We start from the raw sequence: 14482 nt of genomic DNA on the forward strand, positions 1-14482 counted from the left end.
GTTTGGCTACCAGTCAATGCAAACGACAGCCGATTGAACTACGTTAGACATCTTGGTGATGATGCTCACACCTAGTAGACACGCTTCATCCATATGCCTGGCAACAAGCTGATTTTAACGAGCCTCAGCACCAAATGGGAATGGTCCCACACTTCTTCAGGCGGCACCAGCGCACACGCGTTCGCTGCCCGCATCACAGAGCCATCATGCAGTTTGAGGCCAAATCGATGCATTAGCATTGGCATTGGCGAGGGAAGGCACTTCCTTCCGCGTCATTAGCTTCTGAGAACGTTGCTGAACTGCAGTGAATGCCTCTCCAGCTGCAGCTGTTGTCCCAGCTGTTCCAGCTGATTGTGATCAATCGGCTGTAGGACGTTTCCGAACTCCGTTCCTGTTCAACCTTTCAGCTTCCTAAGCTTTAGTGAGCGCCATTTCAGCTACGACAGGCCTGATGGCTGATTGCTGTGGAGCTCTTGTGAAATGGATGCGGACGCCAAAGCTTGTCCCTCGACTGGCAGTCACACGAGAACAGAGAACCGACGTACGTGGGCCTGAATAGCGACCGACTCTTGTCAAATGATGACGCCACGGCACGGTGACGTGGATTAATGCTTCCCAGGCTGCTGACAACACTACGATTGGGAATGATATTGATGGTGCCGGGGCACGGCCGCTGACTTGCAGCTGCCAGACGACATGCTACCGCCAAACAAATCGTCTCTGCCCGCATTGACGGCGGGTGTGGGTACACCACTTGCCGCAGCCATATATATATATATATATATATATATATATATATATATATATATATATATATATATGTATATATGACAAGACCCAGGACTGCAGCTGAGCATTGACTGCCGTTTTGGATTCAAGGTTCATACCGGATGGAACCGGTTTGCGTTCGAATCCTTGATTCGAGTAGATAAGAATCTTTGGATCAAGGGATACGATTAAGAATGCGTGTAGATGACCCTGTAGGTTACCTTGATTGTTATCATAGGCTTAGGGACATTTCAAAAAGTGGGGGGCCAAGCTCGAGACATACTTCAGGAACTTTTTTCTGAAAAGTAAACCCGATGACCGGAGGGAGAGGGCTAGAGATAAAACTGTTATCGCGCTTTATTCAAATGGCATGGGTGCTATGCTAGATGCGCATCTCAGAATGTTTCTCACTGGCGCACAACCTTGCTTCTTTCATTCATCTATGTCATTCGGCAAATAAGGCTACCCAGACTCCTAGAATTATTTGTCCATCCCAACATTGCTTTTCCTGGGAAGGCGAAATTCCACGAATGCGGTTTATTAATTTTAGGTCATTGAAGAGGCATCTGCCTCTGCAGGGTAGATGCCAAAACACAGCCTGGGCATAGGCCGGCGAGAATTTTGGAACTGAATCGATAGCTCACAGCGCGACAGATGTTTTAGGTACATTCATTTCGCTGGCTGCTATTCAAGAGTCTCAACATTTTAGGCGGAAACAAATTCGAAAGCTTCACACTGTCAAAAACAATGTGACAAAAGCGATGAAACTGGAGATTATCCTTGAAAAACGAAGCCACAGAATGAAAGCCCTTCTGTCATGTATTCCTTGTCTGTGCCCTGCTCCCGTCCGCTGTCGGCGGCCACTGTCCTGGCCTGGCTGTCTCCCGTACGACTGACTGCGAACTGATCGTATGGCTGCTTGTTGCATATTGTTTGGTCAACGTTACTACTAATTGGTGTGTAAAACATACATCAGACGCCTGCAATAGCACCTTTTTTCCCGGACCATATTCACTTACACCATACCACCAGAGAAAAAAGCCGCCGGGAATCTGACTGCATTTGATGAGAATTGATGCAATGGACATCTAGGTGCCCATCCTTCAACATAACCGACTTGATTTGTTTTTGCTTGCAGACGGGCGTAGCCGGGGGGCTTGCCAAGGGGGAATACAGGGTTGACTAAAACCCGTTTATGGTGACCGCCACCTCAACCCTCCCCCCCCCCCCCCCAGAAAAAACATGTCACTTGTTAACAGATAAGTTATAGCGCACTTGCTAACAAGCGACATGGTTTTTCGTTTTATTGTTGTTTTTTCTTTGTAAGCAGAACAGAAACCAGGAGCTACCGTGAGATCAGCTTTGTATGCATTCTGAAATCAATAAAGTGCAGAAATCAGGCGTTAAACGACTGCATGGAAAAAATCATCGACGCCCTTAATATGCAATAATTTAGTGGACTCTTTATAGACCAATAGAATTTCGAGGTCTTGTCAGAATTTTTTATGCGGATTCTACTCACATTAAGGACATTGCGAAGGGAGATCGCAGATCGATATGTCTGATCGAAAGTTGAAGATGAAACATTGACCGTAGATCGAGTTGTCAACTATGTGTACTAACAAGGTCGAACCATGATCGTCTGGAAATGTCCAGCATTCGTTCAGAATCGATTATTGGTACAAGTTATGTGGCGTGGCTTGCAAATCGTGGCAACAAAAAACTCAGAATTAGGCGTTGCAGCCTCCGTGGTCAGCGGAGCGTTACCCCAGTTGCTAGCTCTCAGCCGTGGCCCACCGGTGGATGAAAATGATGACGTTTCTGAAATAATTACCGTTAAACATTTAAACCGGTTAGTACAAACAGTTATGTGACATAATTTTGAGCATGCGCACTCGCAAATCTTAGCAACAAAAATATCGGCTCTAGGCGTGGTGGTCTCCTTAGGTCGCGCGACGTCGGCCCAGCAGCTAATACTGAGCCGTGGGCAACAGGTGGACGACAATGGTGACGCTTCTGAAAGAAGTACCTTTGGGCGCTTCAGCAGATTAAATCTTACGCTTAGAAGGCAGTCTGAGCGCATATTTCACGTTTGCGATTTTTAGGCTGATGATAAGAACGGATTGGCTGTTACAGCAACGGAAAATGGTGCTGGAATCTGGTGGTAAAACTGGAAGAGTGAAGGTAGAATCTCTACTTTTCGTGTTTCTCTATGTTCTGTCGAGAAGACAGATTAACACGGCTTAATACTTTTCGTGTTTCTCTAACTATGTTCTGTCGAGAAGACAGATTAACACGGCGTCCGCCGTCTGCTGGCACTTGTAGTGGTCGGCGCCGCTCGGTTTTACGGAAGCTGCAACCCAGGCCATCGCTGTTCTTGCTCTCGAGGTTGCGGGCATGCATGTTCAAACCTTTTGATATAATTTGTTTCACATATGCATTCTGAAAAAATTGCGCTTTCAGGCAAATATGGAATGGCCTTGTTGGTCTTTTTTACGCATTTCGGCTCTCTGTTCAACACTAATGAGACCCCCACCCTGCTAAACAATATAGAGACCCCTTATTTCCTTCCGGGCAAGGGCCCCTTGAGTAGAACACCAGGGGCACATTACCATTTCCGGTCAGGGGCTAAAGGACCATTCCATCCCATCGCGAAGTGTCTTCTGGCTGTCATTCTGGCGACACGGGACGGGATCTCCTAGCTGACCCGGAGGCCCTTAGAAGGATATATCATATCACATTGTTCTTCTCCCTGACACGGGAGGCCTTCTGACTCGCACAGTTGGCCCCATATCGGCACAGGAACGTTCAGTGATGCAACGACATCCTTAATCGCTGCAGGAGGTCCAGTGATTGTTACGTAGACTTCAGTTCCATATTTTTGTGTTTTTTAGAGATATTGCGGACTCCCTCAAACGTAGATTGTAGGCAAAATGGGTTACCAAATTTGTATAAACATGGCTAATCCATTTTCGTCCTATAATTTTAAACATTCAGTGATAAATATTTAATGATATGATAAAAGCACATGATAAAAACTACTTGATATGGTTTTGAACATGCGTGCACGCAAGTCACAGCAACAGCAACCTCGACACCCGGCGTTGCAGTCTCCATAGGACACGCGTTGTTGGTCCTGCGTTTGTGATATTAAGCGATGGCCAATGAGCAAACGAAAAAAAAATGACACGTCTTGAGGAAGATGGCTGGTGAACTAGGTAAATCGGCATGTATGTTTGATGTAGTGCAAAATTAAGCTAATCACAACCTTATTCTGAAAAGTGGGGAGAAGGCAGTGAACATTGCTGGCCACCCAAACTTTAAAAAGTGAGGGGCCACTACCTCCCTGTCCTCCCCCGTCCTCCCTCCTGTTCCTACACCCGTGATTGTTATCCATAAAACAAAAATGCAATTGAGCGATCGAAAAGCTATTTGTGGTATTGGCTCTTACTTTAGTTTCCACGGCAAACCAACGAATCATGGTGGTGACGGAGTAATTGACAGAAATTAGGTCCGGGAACAACTAATACATTTTAATGGAACGCAGTTTGAGTGATGCAATCTGTTACAAAACATACATCTACGTGTTGCAACTGGTTCCTTTCGAGAAATTTTCAACCAGAGAAAATTTCATTTCATTTGTTGGCAAATGGAGTCGGTGGCTTTTATGATTCTACAATGGTTTTATAGTGTGAATACTTTTCGGGTTTCAGCTTCGTTTTTAGGATTCGAGAGCGCGCACAATTTGACGGCATTTGAAGCAACAATAATCCTGTGACTTGAATCCCAAGGTCTACCCGTAACTGTTCCCCAGGATTATGTGTTGCGCGACACGCCTTTGGAAACGAATTCGCTCCAGCTCTGGTCGTCCGGAAACAAGTTTCCGACACTGCGACTCCAAAAGGACAAGTGACGTCAGTCGCGCAAACGTGACGTCACACGTATCCTGCGGAAATCAGCACCGTTGAGTAGTCTGAAAAGTTCAGTACAAACTACCAGTATGCTCGTGATGGCTTGATTCACGGCCTGCAGGCAGCAGCACCAGCTCTGTTGGCTCTTATATCTCACTAAGTTTGCGCTCGAGAAGCTTTTTATTGACGGCCTTGTATCGAGCGTCACGCATTTTACACAAAGTTGATGCTTACGTAGACTTCTAGAAAAGGCATACACGTACAGGGTAAACCTGCAGTTACCTTACCGATACGGGTTAATGCACTATTGGAGACAACCACCTGGCTTTACTCCGTAGTCTGGGAGGAATATGCCGGGTTCGTTATCTAGCGACAGACGTGGGTACAAGCCCAGACCGAGAGCATTGTTTGGCTCGACTGACACAAAAAGCTGGTAAAATATCGACGCAAACAGTTGTCAGCTGGAAACCAGCCAATGCGGACCAACCCAGACGCTAGGTGGCCGGGACTCAGAATGGCGAAGCGCGCAGAACACTTCACGGTCCGGTATGGCGAAAGAACGGGGTCAAATTATTCGCGGAGCTGGCCGCAGTATGTAAGGTGGTGGGTTCCTAACAGGAAATTCAGAAGATATTCCGGAAAGCTCAAAGACTTCCAGAATGACTTCTGCACGGTTTTAGAACTGTGAGCTGTTAAGTGTTTTTGTGAGGAACATCATGCATGTCGATCAGATAGTAGTAATAGTAGTAGAAAAAACAGGAGAATGGAGAGAAACATGCGTTGACATTTCAGCAGCATGTCTTTATCGAAACGATTCACAGTAATAATTTCAAAATTGCCTACCGATCCTCCTCAGGGCAATACAACACTGGGTACTCCAAAGTTTTGACTAGTGGCTATCGATTCATACCAAAATCATACTATGATCGAGGTAACGACCAGATTTATAATGTTGTACTTCAAGTTGGCACTGCTTTGCCATCAGCATCTTTGGTTTGTTTGTGGCGATTAAGTGTAGTTGCGTTTATCAGTCGCAAAACGCCAAATACCGTGCAGTAGCGCGATTGGGGGTTGAAGGATCGGATTGTTTTAAAGTAATTTCGGATGCCTCTAGGTCAATCCGATACACCTTTTTTGCCAAATCACATTATGTCTCGGTTTACACATCCTGACTCATATTAAACATTCTTACTGATAATGGATCAAATAATGTCTCAGTAATCGCACAGCGAGTCATTTATGAACAGCGTGGCATAGCCTACCGGCTGTTTGTGTTGCATCCAAGCGACTGGTCAAGGTGTTCTCAAGTAAATTAATCTTGTAGCTGAGAATATCATTATTTTTCAATATATGAATGCGGAGATTATTGTCTGATTGGCATTTGAGCACACAACATGTGCAGTGATAACTTTGCACCCCTATTTACAGGGATATTACCACCCATGAAATAGACCAAGCAGCAGTTATATCAATTTAACACAGCTGCATGATCACATTAGATACATTTATTGAGGAATAAACAGCACTGAGATAATGAAAATGTGTGTTATGATGCAATGTCGTGCAAACACCTGTTGTGATATCAAACTTAAGGAATTATCGGCCTCCACAGTTTAGAGTAGGTCATCTGATGTAAGAAATTGGCTGCTGACATAATCCAGCTCATGTGGACTTTAAATTTATGCCTTTCCGTATCAGAAGAATGAATATGTGTAAATCGTTGGTGGGCTATGCTGAGGGCTGCCCTAACCCACCTCGACCCAATGTGCGTTTCTCATTAGGTTTGGAACACTTTATTTTGACCAAATGTTATTTTCATCCTGTAGTTTTGTTTCATTCACCTGATAGTCCAGCCAATGCCATGAAATGGTGCCCAAAGTAGGTGATCATGGTTCAACAGTAACTTTTACCTACATTTTTTGCGGTATTTTAGCAATAATATGAGAAGGGCAAACCAACATTTGCTAGTGCATTTCAGTATCAGGGGAGGTAGCCCCCAATCACCAAATGGAATTACTCTATGCAATGACCTGCAATACAAGCTTTGTAATTAACAATAACCTGTGCTTGATAAAATAGCCAATGACAGCAGCAAATGTTGTAGTGAATGGGTGCAATGGTGTGTAATCTACCTGAAATTTACAATGGTCAGCAAGATAGAACGTCTTTGTGGTTTATGCTAAACGTTATGATGAAACGTTATGCTAAACGAATAATGAAATATTGCAGGATAAACTGCTAACAACTTCACTATGGCATCGTAAGATGGTTGCTTATGTAAGGGAGGATTGCAGCATTATGACATTTGTAGAATTTGAAACTTAGGTCAAATATTGTGGTATTCTGAATGCTCAGCTGTAACCTAATCCTCGGCATTAGGTGTATTACACAGCATCATTGCATAAGTTATATCAACACAGTTTCTTTGTAACAATTGTGATAAATGTTGAGTGAAAGACGGTATATAAATGTTATATCAACGATTAATGTTGCATTTTGATAAGAACATGCACATCTTGGGTATGGTTTGGGGCCACCTTATGTCTATTTGTTGCTTTTATTGCCTTGGGTCAATGCTTCATGTGTTTCTGACAATGATGTGTCCTCTAAATATATCTTAGCTGCCCATTCCACTCCAGCTGCTTTGGTGTGTCTCTCCTTCTCTGGGATCAATGGATGGAAGTTTAAGTTATAAATACAAGGCTTGGTGAGGAAAAGAATAAATATGTGTTATTGTCTTCCATTACCAAGCATCCATTGTGCGGCATTTCTAATGTGGAAGTTAGATTTTGAGGTTCAGTTTTCACTGTAGCCTGTTAAAAGCAAGCGCATTTGTATTCTCCTTCTGCCAAAAAAAACTCCCTGCAATTACTTTAAGGGAGCGTGGCTACATCGGCCATGCATGTGTCAGACGTTCAAACTCTTCAAGATCATTCAGATAAGTTTTCCAACTATTTCCATTTCAGGGCAACTGTGCAGTACCACCTCGCTGCATGGCACTTCTCGTTATAATATTACCTTTTCTTCTTTCAAGCACAACTGCTTCCAAATCAGAGGCGTTTACAATGTCGTCGTGCCATCGTTGCTGTGCTGGTTCTGAGGCGGCATTGCCGGCCCTTTGCAGCAATGGCCACCAGCATCACAACTGAAACACCGAAACCAGTACCTGGTCCTACCTCTGGTTGCATTGGGGACGGCCAGCTTTGGACGGCTACCTTCGCAACAGGCTCCATGCGTCAGGCACAATAAAGCTGCGCACCCTTGCCACTGGTTGTTGGCTGTAGCCCACTGGCTACATAACACCTGTCAGGTATATTTTATACACATAAAATATGTGTATTTCTTGTAATAACTCGCAATATAACCATATGCGTAATCTATGCGCAAATATATATATATATATATATATATATATATATATATATATATATGTACACATATATGTTTATTCATTTATTTATGCTTGATTGAAAATCACTGCTACCTAGCATTGATGAGCTCTTTGACGCATCATTTTAGTTTCCGGGCTTTCGACTTGGCATCATCGCTTAGATTAACACGCGCTCGGGTGGGGAGCCAAATTGCCCCCCCCCCCCCCGCCGAAGGTTTTCCCGAATGTTTTTCGAAATGTGCAGCATAGCCGCCCAAACTTTTCATAGCTATCGAAAATTGAATAGCGAATCGCTTAGCATTAACAATTTGGGTGTACCTTGTAAGGTCGCGGACCTATGACAGGTCAAAGTCAGACCATGGTTTCAGCAAAGTCAATTTCTAGGCAATCCTCCATACTGATGCAAGTAACTGAGTGTTAGACGAAGCCACACATCTTTGAGACGCTTTCTTAGACAACTCAAATGTTGAATGCACAGATCAAGTTGACCTAAGGTCAGGTATGAAGGACGGACCAAGGTCAAAACCAACTTGTTTTATTACTCTAGGACTTGCTGTATGGAACAGTTGCTGGTGCCCATTTCGAATTTATTGATAGCAGGAAACGCATAATACATCTTCCATGGACTTCTTAGTGGTCAGAATAGGTCATTGATCTAAAATGACCCAGGTCAACATTTTGTTTTTCGGAACGGACTGCCTTGGATTTGAAAATATGTTATAGTGTTATCTTTGTCACTTATTCAAGCGCAAAACTGAGAGCAGTCTTTTATGATTTTTGTCACCATAACCTTCAAAATGTTGAACAATGCCACTGACCTTAAATGAGCATGTGAACTTTTGCTCAGAAACAGTAAATTAGGTTCTGCGGCACATTGGAGACCAAGATGAAACTTGACACTGTTTGACCTTATTTGACCCGAAGGTCATAACCTAGGACCCTCAAAATTTGACCTAAGTGAGTGTGCGTGCAGATTAACCCGCCCTGTAAATTTGCTGTTCTCTAGCTCTCTTAGTTCTTGAGATCTCAGCGGAGTCAAATTGGTCCCCACCTGAGCGAAAGGTATCCAGCCGGTCACCGGGGCGCATTCGCACAAATTTGCACCAATAAAAAAATGGTTCGCACAAAATTGCTCATATGTTTGTCACTCCTTACATTCCAACGTGTCGACATCCTATCTCATCATCGGAGAAGACTGAATGCCACAAGAAATAAGTTTTGAGTTTTAAACGATAAAAAATGTGCACTGCTATTGGAAAACATATTTTGGTAGGAAGAAGACAAATGAGGCATGACTAACCGAATTAAGATGTAGTCCTATTTTCACTTCGATGCATATAAGAAACATTTATAATGGGAGCACTAAAAGACACAATGAGAACACTATTGCCACAATCACATCAATAGTGCTCACCGCCCACCACCTTATAGTTCAAGAGTTGTGCAAGAATTGGTTTGTCTTTTTAGAGCCGGAGAGAGTTCGTTAATGAATATGCATTCCCAAATTTGAAAGCGTCTTCTGTCATTGCACGTCCTTAAAATGTCGGTGTTGTATGTCAGCAGTCGTCGTGTCAATGTCCTGTAGTGTGCGTGTCGCATGTGGTCCAGAAGTGCCCCGTCACGTAAGTGCATTGTCATGCGTCGTGAGGGTGTCGTGCTCTCACACCAATGTAGTGTATGGGACGAAGTTTGCAGCCCTTGATGTTGCATTTGAATTGAAGCACTACATTGGCGCATTTTCGTTTGTCGGGTTTGTCTCGCCTGTTTCTCACAAGAAAGCTAGTGATTTTGTATTACGACGTAATAAGAAAAGATTAAAGATGGTTCGCACAAAATTACTCATATATTCGTCGCTCCTTACATTGTAACGTTTCGAGACCCTATCTCCTCGTCGAAGAGGACTGAATAAATAAGACTAATAATCAGAATAAGAATATTAATTAAATCAGGATAAAAATATTAATTAAATCAGAATACAAAATATTAATTAGACCAGAATGCAAAATATTAATTAGATCAGAACAAAAATATTAATTACATAAGAATATTATGAATCAGAATAAAAATAGTTACTAAATAGGAATATTAGTAATCAGAATAAGATTATTCTGACGTTGAAAACGAAATGAAGCGGCATACGACAAGACACTTTGACAGCAAACCAAGACAAGACATCCAACCAACTGTCAAACTGTATGATCGAAATCAAATGACATCTGCCCACAAGCAAGACGCGACAGCTTTACGGGAAATTATCTCTCGACATGTTAAAGGCAAGAACGACCACAAAATAGACATCGTCACTTATCATCGTAATAAAAAATATCTAATTTTCTTATGAAAAACAGCCGAGACAAATCCACCAGAATGAAATGCTACAATGTAGTGTATCATTTCAAATGCAACATCGAGGGCTCCACACTTTGTTCCATACACTACATTAGTGTGACCACAACGACACCCACGACGCCTGACAATGCACTTACTTGACGGGGCACCTCTGGACCACATGCGACACGAACACAGCAGGACATTGACACAACAGCTGACAGACAACCATGGACGTTGGAACAGGGCGGGGGGGAGGGGCGGGCAGGGGGGCCATAGCTCCCCACTTTGCAAGGTGGGGGGGCAGCAATGTTAACAGCCCCCCCCCCCCACTTTTAAGATTAAGGTTGCCTTTGGCTTATTTTTGCACTATCTTAAACATGCCTGCTGATTTACCTAGTTCACCAGCCATCTCCCTTAAGATGCGTCATCTTTGGCCATCGCTTAGTGTTACAGCCGAAAGGCCGACGCTGCACAGACTGGAGACTGCAATGCCGGGCGTCCAGGCTGTTATTGCTATGACTTGCGAGCATGCGTGTTCAACACCATATTACGTAGTTTTCTTGTCAGTAATCAGCTCTGACTGGATCTTGAGCATTTTGAGACGAACATGGTTCAGCCATGTTAATACAAATCGGGAACCCCATTTCATCTACAATCTACAGTCAGGGAGAACTCAATATCTCTGAAGAACACAGAAAAACACGAAACTGGAATCTGTGTGCCAACTATCGGACTACCTGCGGTGATCAGGGATGTTGTTGCGTCTATGAGGGTTCCTGTGCTGATCCGGGGCTAATTGTGCGGTTCAGAAGGCCTCCCGTGTCAGGGATGGGAACGATGTGATATGATATATCCTTCGAATGGCCTCCGGATCGCCCAGGACATCCCACCCCGTGTCGCTAGAATGATCGTCAAAAGATACTTCGCGATGGGACGGAATGGTCCTTCAGCCCTTGACCGGAAACGGTAATGTGCCCCTGGTGTTCCACTCAAAGGGTCCCTTGCCCGGAGGGAAATAAGGGGTCGCATTATTGTTGAGTAGAGTGGGGCTCTCATTATTGTTAAATAGGGTGAGCCGAAATTATTTTTTTTAAACGAGCAAGGGCATGCCATGTTTGCCCGAAAGCGTTCATTTTTAAGAATGTGTTATTAAAGCAAATTACATCAAAAGGCTTGAACATGCCCGCCCGCAATCTCGAGATCAAGGACAAGGATGGTCTGGGTTGCAACTTTCGTAAAACCAAAACATTTCGGCCACTGCAAATGCCACCAGACGGCGGCTGTTGTGTTCATCTGCCTTCTGGATAGATAAATAGCTGCAAAACACGAAAAATAGAGGTTTTACGTTCACTATGGACTATGGCTTACTTCACTTAGTTACGCTTCATTTGTGTTCTCCGTAGCAAAATATTGTTCTTGTAGACGTGCACAATATTTGCATCGTTTAAAACTCAAAACTCACGTCTTGTGCCATTCAGTCTTCTCCGACGATGAGATAAGGTATCGACACATTAGAATGTAAGGAGCGACGATGCGACGATTAAGCGACGATGCCAAGTCAAAAGTCCGGATACCAAAACGATGCGTCAAAAGTTCGCCATTGCTGTGTCAGGGGCTATCCTTAATCAAACATGCATAAAAGAATGGTCCTGCCAAAATATTTCAACATATGTAAGTATATATATATTAATTTTTTATTTTTTATTTATCTTTATTTCTTTATTTCTTTATTATTAATGTATAGTTAAGAGAGAGAGAGAGAGAGAGAGAGAGAGAGAGAGAGAGAGAGAGAGAGAGAGAGAGAGAGAGAGAGAGAGAGAGAGAGAGAGAGAGAGATAGATATATATATATATATATATATATATATATATATATATATATATATATATATATATATATATATATATATATATATATATAGGTCTCTCTCTCTCTCTCTCTCTCTCTCTCTCTCTCTCTCTCTCTCTCTCTCTCTCTCTTAAGTTAAACTAATCAAAAGATTGTCACATTCAATATTTATATCGCCATTCTGTGACCGTATTCTCCCCGCGTTGCATGTATCACTCCTGAAAAGAGTTGGCGGTAACGGGATTCGATCCCACGCCTGGACCTCGCGGTGCGTGCATGGGCCTACGCTTTGCTTAATAGCTCGAGAAGGAGTGTTGCGGCGCACGCTTTTGATCTCGGAAATTGAAAGAGAAATTTCCAAACTTCATTTCAATGCACTCACTGCGCGTATATCTGGTCAAGATTTAGAAAGACTTGGGCCTGAAAAGGGGCATTTTAACGTGGGAACCCTACGGCTAGTCGTTATGTTGCTGCCATATTTTATACTAGAATTGAACCCCCCCCCCCCCCCCTCTCCCCGAATCCTACTCGATTTTTCGGTTGCTACTTCAACCACGGGACAGTTTTTACATGTCACCAGCAGTCAGGGGATTAAACAAGGAGCAATTGCTTGTCATTACTACGATACAATGCATATCTAAGAATTTGAAGACGCGAACAAACGTGTACATACGAACGAATTCAAGTAAACAAGCATCACACATCACGCTTTCTTCAAACATACAAACGACCTCAAGCAAACAGGCATCACACATCACGCGTGAGGGATCATTGATGCATATAAACGATTTAAAGCCAGCACGCATCACACATCAATCAACTTTTCACATTCACATAATCGGCCATGATGAGCTCTATGCGTTAAGATTAAGTCGCCGACTTTTAAAAAATTCACTTATTTTCCTGTTTAGATGATTTATTCTCTGAAGATGAATTTTAGCTCCACCAAAATTAAAGGGTTCATACCTCCCTGAACTTCATCCTGACCTCGTTTTCCATAAAAGTGGTCGTTGAAAGGGGTTTGCCCTGTTTTGTTTTTAGCGTCTCGCGGGCGCCCATTATATCCCATAACTGAAAATGGGAAAAAAATGTTGAAATGCCACATTCACCATCTGTTTCGTACAGCTTGAAGCGAGTTTTTCAAGGCCCAGCTGCCGTGGTTCTAGCCCCTTTAGTTTCGGAGATATCAGGGGCCTCTGAGTACGCTCATGGGGCTCAGGTGAAAAACACGCTCGTAACGCTAGTGCGAATACGAATCAAGCTTAGTTGATGTAATATAGCTTAAAAGATTGAAAAATGTATGATGCACTGCACGGATCTAATGACGTCAATGAGCGCGACTGCCAACATTTCAAAAAAAATCAGTATCTATGAGTCATTAGCCCCGTGAATGGGGTGAGACTTGATATTGGGAGCTCCACGTGACAGCAGATGCCATGCTCTTAGGGGGACCGGGAGAGTTTATATCACTGGTAATACATATATGCATGCGTGTATGTATTCATAAAAATCTCCAATCAGTTCTTCCGACATCCGGATCAGGATATGTGCCCTAACATCGCGGCGAACTCATCGCTTAGTTCAATTGCAATATGCATTGAATATGCCATTTTTGATACAGAAAAAAGCACCTCGGCTGGATAAGGTGCACAATCAGCCTGTAAGAAGGCTGACACATCGTTTCGAAAATGCTTTGCAGATGCTAGGGCCTAACATCTGGCTGTAGAGTGATCTACGTACAAGTGGCGCAACACAGGAATGGCCGGCAGGCGAGCTCAGTTGGGACATGCGGAGTTTGTGACGGAAGGCTTTCTGAGACTTGCGTGGACCGGGCAGATATCATATCGCGGGACCACAAGGGCACGCAAATTCTTTTGCGCGTTTGGTGACCTTACCAGGTGGTGGATAGCTGAATAGCACTCTTGATAGCTGGATAGCACTCTTGACCAAAATATCGTTAATTTGAGCCATCCGATCGTTTTCATCGCCAATATATGAGTAAGTCGGTCATTACAGCGCGTTTAATGCGTACTGTTATGTTACGTAGCTGCTTTTGAACGGGAAACATCACGAAACTTTTTCCGCTGCCTCGGCTGATGACCTTGTGGCTAATGACATTTCTGACCCATGCTCCACCACTGGGCCACTTTGCATCCCCCGCAGGTGTGTCAAATTACACGCGGGTTGGTAAATACTTTTTCGGAACCAAGGTCGTTATAACGTTTTTCGGCCA

Source organism: Pollicipes pollicipes, unplaced genomic scaffold, assembly GCF_011947565.3.
Source record: "Pollicipes pollicipes isolate AB1234 unplaced genomic scaffold, Ppol_2.1 Scaffold_4002;HRSCAF=4701_pilon_pilon_pilon, whole genome shotgun sequence".
In the NCBI taxonomy this organism is placed as follows: domain Eukaryota; kingdom Metazoa; phylum Arthropoda; class Thecostraca; order Pollicipedomorpha; family Pollicipedidae; genus Pollicipes; species Pollicipes pollicipes.